This window comes from Hyla sarda, chromosome 1, assembly GCF_029499605.1.
Source record: "Hyla sarda isolate aHylSar1 chromosome 1, aHylSar1.hap1, whole genome shotgun sequence".
NCBI classification, from domain to species: Eukaryota; Metazoa; Chordata; class Amphibia; order Anura; family Hylidae; genus Hyla; species Hyla sarda.
The window spans coordinates 526,415,822-526,421,999 of NC_079189.1; the positions used below are offsets into that span (position 1 = coordinate 526,415,822).

General features: G+C 54.9%; 1 non-coding gene across 1 annotated transcript; it reads left to right on the plus strand.

The window, feature by feature from the left end:
• Positions 1-192, plus strand: LOC130337694 (U2 spliceosomal RNA). The gene has a single exon (XR_008878538.1). It is a non-coding gene; the product is annotated as a U2 spliceosomal RNA (small nuclear RNA).
• Positions 193-6,178: the final 5,986 nt, after the last annotated feature.

Consider the following 6,178-nt stretch of genomic DNA (forward strand, 5'->3'; position numbering starts at 1 on the left):
ATCACTTCCGACCTATTGTCTAAGATCAAGTGCAGTGTAGGTTCTTATCAGTTTAATATCTGATACTTACCCTATCCGGGGACCATATAGTACATGGATTTTTCAGTGCGTGGGCCAATGTGGAAGCTTGCTTCCATCGCCCCATGCATTGACCCGCTATGGTGGTATCTTCGAGAGTACAGTACACCAAAAAATATTAGTCCCTTTCCTTGGCGTCCTAGCCCATCTCCAGGTAGGGGGGATCTTCCAGGAGCTTAGTTTCTGAGCCTCGGTTGTCTCTGACCTGGGGTCTTGTCCGCGAGTCTTACAGACGAGTGGGTTCGGTCTCTGACTGTTCCCCATTTTTCTAGTGGTTGTTATTCCCACCCTAGGGGACTGCTTTGGTATGTCCCATCAGTAAGGTGTCCTCCAATGAAGAGCAACCGAAAAAAGGAGATTTTTTTTGTGCTCACCATAAAATCTCTTTGGCCTTCATTGGGACACACCGCACCCACCCATATCTTCTTTTTTGTCTGGATGATCTTTTCAGGGTCATTTTCTGGGATTCTTTTACAGGGTTATTCGGACTTCTGTCTTGGTTGGCTTCACTTACTGCTTTGTGACAAAACTGATTACCTCACTTCCAGTAGGTGGGTATATACTGCAAGGGAGGAGCCGACTTTTTTTCTTACTAGTGTCAGCGCCTCCTAGTGGCAAGAGCATATACCCATCAGTAAGGTGTCCCCCAATGAAGGCTACGAGAAAGAGATTTATGATAAGCACAAAAAATCTCCTTATTTCTCACAGAAAAGGATTGCAGTAACACATGTTTTGCTATACACGTTTATTCCCTTTATGTGCATTGGAACTAAACAAAAAAAGATAGGAAAAAAAGCAAATTGAACATAATGTCACACCAAATTCCAAAAATGGGCTGGACAAAATTATTGGCACCCTTAACTTAATATTTGGTTGCACACCCTTTGGAAAAAATAACTGAAATTAGTTGCTTCCTATAACCATCAATAAGCTTCTTACACCTCTCAGCCGGAATGTTGGACCACTCTTCCTTTGCAAACTGCTCCAGGTCTCTCTTATTGGAAGGGTGCCTTTTCCAAACAGCAATTTTAAGATCTCTCCAAAGGTGTTCAATGGGATTTAGATCTGGACTCATTGTTAGCCACTTCAGAACTCTCCAGCGCTTTGTTGTCATCCATTTCTGGGTGCTTTTTGATGTATGTTTGGGGGTCATTGGGGGAGATTCATCAAAACCTGTCCAGAGGAAAAGTTGCCCAGTTGCCCACAGCAAGCAATCAGCTCGCTTCTTTCATTTTTAACAAGGCCTCTGCAAAATGAAAGAAGCGATCTGATTGGTTGTTATGGGCAACTGGGCAACTTTTCCTTTGCACAGGATTTGATAAATCTCCTCCCTTGTCCTGTTGGAAGACCCAAGATCTCGGACGCAAACCCAGCTGTCTGACACTGGGCTGTACAGTGCGACCCAAAATCCATTGGTAATCCTTAGATTTCATGATGCCTTTCACACATTCAAGGCACCCAGTGCCAGAGGCAGCAAAACAACCCCAAAACATCATTGAACCTCCACCATATTTCACTGTAGGTACAGTGTTCTTTTCTTTGTAGGCCTCATTACGTTTTCGGTAAACAGTAGAATAATGTGCTTCACCAAAGAGCTCTATCTTTGTCTCATCTGTCCACAAGACGTTTTCCCAGAAGGATTTTGGCTTACTCAAGCTTAAAGCCCCGATGCGGAATGAATGAGTGCTATACTCCCTCGCACCGCAACCCACTATCGCCAAACATTTCCGAAAAACCCCAACAAATTGAAAACGCGACAAGAAACCCCCCGTCCGCATGTACCAAAAGAGGACCCACAACCCCTACCCGAACTTCTACCATAACAAAAAACCGTACACATATCCGAGCCCCGCAAAGCCGCCAAACTCACAGTCGCCCCACGACCCACCTGATCCGTTTTAGAACGGCGCAAAAAACATCGCAACACCCCATCAGCCAGACTAACATCGGAAAAAAGTCACCGGGCGCCTCACATCCCTGGACACCGCCCCCTTGCGAAACCCCTGCAACGCCTGTCGCACCAAAAAAAGACTTAGATATATCCGGCAAACCCCGAACTTTAAACCAAAATGCCAAGGCCGACATCCGTCAACCAATTCCCGCCGGAGACACCCCTTCGCAAAACGCTCTACCAACATAAAACAACAAAGCCGCCTCCCATTCCACGGGGGCGCCCGCAATTGACAACTGCCCCACCAGCTTCTCCAGTCTGACCACCAGCGCCGATAAGACGACCAAGTGGCCTGGCACACTGAGCGGCCGACCAAAGCAAGCGCCACCTCTAAACCAGACGCCACAGCCATTCCGGACACGGAAGGCCGGTCACCTTGGCCTCCGGCGCCAATTCCCGTAAACGATCCCTCTGTAGACGAGAGAGAGCGTCAGCCACCGCATTTCCACCCCCGGTACATGCAACGCCACCACCTGTGAATTAAGTTCCAACACCCTCAACACCAAATGCCGCAGCAACGTAACCACGGGTGGAGAACTCGCCGTCTGGTTGTTAATGGCCAAGACCACCCCCATGTTATCACAATGGAAGCACACCTTCCGATTGCAAAACATCTCACCCCACACAAACACCGCCACGACAATCGGGAACAGCTCCAGGAATGCAAGATTTTTCGTCAACCCCGCCTCCTGCCACTCACCCGGCCATTGCCCCACGCACCACTGACCCTGAAGAAAAGCCCCAAACCCGCAGCCCCCTGCCGCATAGGTATACAAGTCCAAATCCACACTCGACACCGGCTTCCCCATCACCACCAAACGGCCATTATACCGACTCCCCCAGGTCCGCCCGCAACCCAGCCGACAGCCGCACATAGTGGTTAGGCCGCGGGACACCCGCCGTAGCCGCAGCGAGACGCCAGCAAAAAATACGCCCCATAGGCATGATCCGGCACGCAAAATTGAGACGGCCCAACAAAGATTGAACCTCCCGCAGTTGCAACTTGCGAACCCGACATGCCCTCCGCACCACCTCCCTCAGTTCTCCCAGCTTATCCTCGGGCAACCGACACTCCATGGCCACAGTGTCGATCACTATGCCCAAAAATTTTACCAACGTGGACGGGCCTTCCGTCTTTTCAGGCGCCAACGGGACGCCAAACCAACCCGACACCCGCTCCATTTCCCGCAGCAAAATCGCACACACCCTAGACCCAGCCGGGCCCAAAAAAAGGAAGTCGTCCAGGTAGTGCAGAACCGACTCCAAACCCGACTCACTCCGCACCACCCACTCCAAAAAGGAACTAAACTGCTCGAAAAACGCACAGGTAACAGAGCAGCCCATAGGTAAACACAAATCCACAAAAAAACGACCCTCCAAACAGCACCCCAACAACGCAAAACTGTCCGGGTGTACTGGCAAAAGACGAAACGCAGCCTCAATATCCGTCTTAGCCAACAATGCCCCCCTGCCTTACTTCCGAACCCACACCAGCGCCGCATCAAACGAGGTGTAAGACACAGCGCAAAGCGCCGGGTCAATGCCGTCATTCACCGACCCCCCAACCGGATGGGAGAGGTGATGAATAAGGCGAAACTTGTTGGGTTCTTTCTTTGGGACCAAACCCAATGGGGAGACCCGCAAGCCCATTAACGGAGGCGACTCAAACGGTCCAGCCATCCGACCCAACGACACCTCTTTTAACAACTTTTCCTCAACTAACTCCGCGCGGGCCAACGCCGAAACCAGATTCCGAACTGCCCCATTCCCCGACCCCACCCCCTCGAAGGGGATACGAAAACCCTCCGTAAACCCAGACCGCAAAAATTCCGCCGCAACCCTATTTGGGTACCTGTCGAGGAAAGGTGCCATCCTTCCCACCTGCACCGGGGTCGCCCCTCTTCGCGTCAACCTCTCCCAGCTTCCCTTTTCCCCGCCGGAAACAGCACGACAGCCCGTGTCCTCCCACGCCGCAGCCAGAACATTCGTGTTTAAATCGGCACTCAGCGCCGAACCTGCAATTCCCTTCATTGAATTGCCAACACACTCCTTTACCAGCCCCCGCCAACCGCCCAGACCCGGAACCAGCCCCCCCCTGCGCCGTCCTGAAAGGACCGCAAGCCACCCCCCCCGCGCGGAGCGGACATGAGCCGCATCCACAACCCAATATCTTTATGGTCCCACCGCAGGTCAGGACGCACCGCCATACGCTGCCGAAATTCTTCGTCGTACCGAAGCCACGCCGAACCCCCGTACACCCTGTACGCCTCCCCCACCGCATCCATATAACAAAAGAGCCCGGAGCAATGCTCAGGCGACTTTTCCCCCACCACACTGGCCAAAATAGTGAAGGCCTCAGCCGATACCGCCAACGCTCCTCCTCCTCCACCTTCTCCAACCGCTTGGACTCATCCGGACGCACCCTATCCAGGTAAAATTTTTCGAGCGGGAGTAGCGAAAAAATATCCACGTACTCCCGCTTCCAAATTTTTCTCTCACCTCGGCCCTGAGGTGTGCGCCTAAGGGGCCCTCAAAACACACATAAACCTCCCCCCGAGCAGCGTCCGCCAAACGAACCCCCCCACCGGACCCCAAAGCCGCTACCACCGGGGGAGTCCCCACCTGCTTAACCCCCGCGCCGCAGGACGACTCCGGATCTCTTGGACTTGACTCACGTCGACGACAGGAGGAGGAGCCAGGGGAACCCTGCCCGCGTGGATAGCAGCATCACCAGACGGAGCTCCACCAGCAGCAACTTCATCACCCGCGGACCTCCGGACCCCGCTACCACCCGCTCCCGCTACAACCCCGAAGGGGAGCAGGGGATTGGCCAGCGGGTCCAGGGGAAGAACGGGTACCTCTGCCAGCAGCAGGTCGTCGTCGCTGACATCACTAGGGGCGGGGCTGATCTCATCACCTCCACACACTGCAGCCACCCCCCCCCCCCCCCCCCCCGCAGCAGCAGGAGCAGAGCGCACTCCTGGAGCCCGCCGACCTCCTCCCAAGGAAGGGGCCTCAGGTGAACTTCAGCCTGTGTCACTACCAGGCCAGCCGAGGCCCGCCCCCCCCGGCTGAGGCACGGGGTCAGTCAGGGCACGCGCCATCCTCCGTCCTCTGGCCTGCTCCCTCACCACCGGAACCTCCGGGGAGCAGGCCGCGGATCCACGCTCCCTCCGACGAGCACGGGGAGCACCGCCAGCACGCCCCGCGTTCTGCCCTGCCGCATCGGCAAGCACGGCAGGCGCACCCTCAGGCCCCACACCACTGGCCTCCCCGGACCTCCCGCCAGCGGCAGCGGCCGAAGGGCTCACCCGCCGGCGCCGCGCAGAAGGAGAGGTGTTAGGGGACAAGCGCGCAGGAGGACGAGAGCGCCGGCCGCTAGACCGGGACCCGGGCTCCGCCACCGGCAGCGCCATCGGAGCAGCGTAAGCAGGGAACTGCTCCGCAAACCACTGGGGCCCACGGAGCAGCGCCTCTTCTCTCACCCTCTGCAGAATCTCCTCCATCACAGTTCAGGTAGGGAGCACCGTCGACTGTACACTTTCCTTCCTGCGTCCCGACTGACCCTAACTTCCTATTCCTTCCTTATACCCCCCCTCTTAACTCCTCCCTTTCCTCTAACAGCTTCCCGCTCAACTCCATTTAACCCTATCCCTGCTGCATAATTCCCCTGTCATGTGCCCCTCCAGTCCTATTCTATCCCTTCCAGGGCATTCTCACACATCACCCCCACACACATCACCTCACACACACATCACCCCCACACATCACCTCACACACACATCACCCCCACACACAGAACCTCACACACACACACACATCACCCCACACATATTACACCACACACACACACACAGCACCCCCACACACAGCACCTCACACACACACATCACCCCCACACACACACAGCACCCCTCAAACACACATCACCTCACACACACATCACCCCCACACACAGCACCTCACACACACACAGCACCCCTCAAACACACACATCACCACCACACACAGCACCCCCACACAAGCACCTTTAGACACACAGCACCCCTCAAACACAGCACCTCACACACAGCACCCCTCAATCACTCCCACACACAGCACTTCAGACACACAGCAACCCTCAAACACACCACCTCTCACACACAGTAC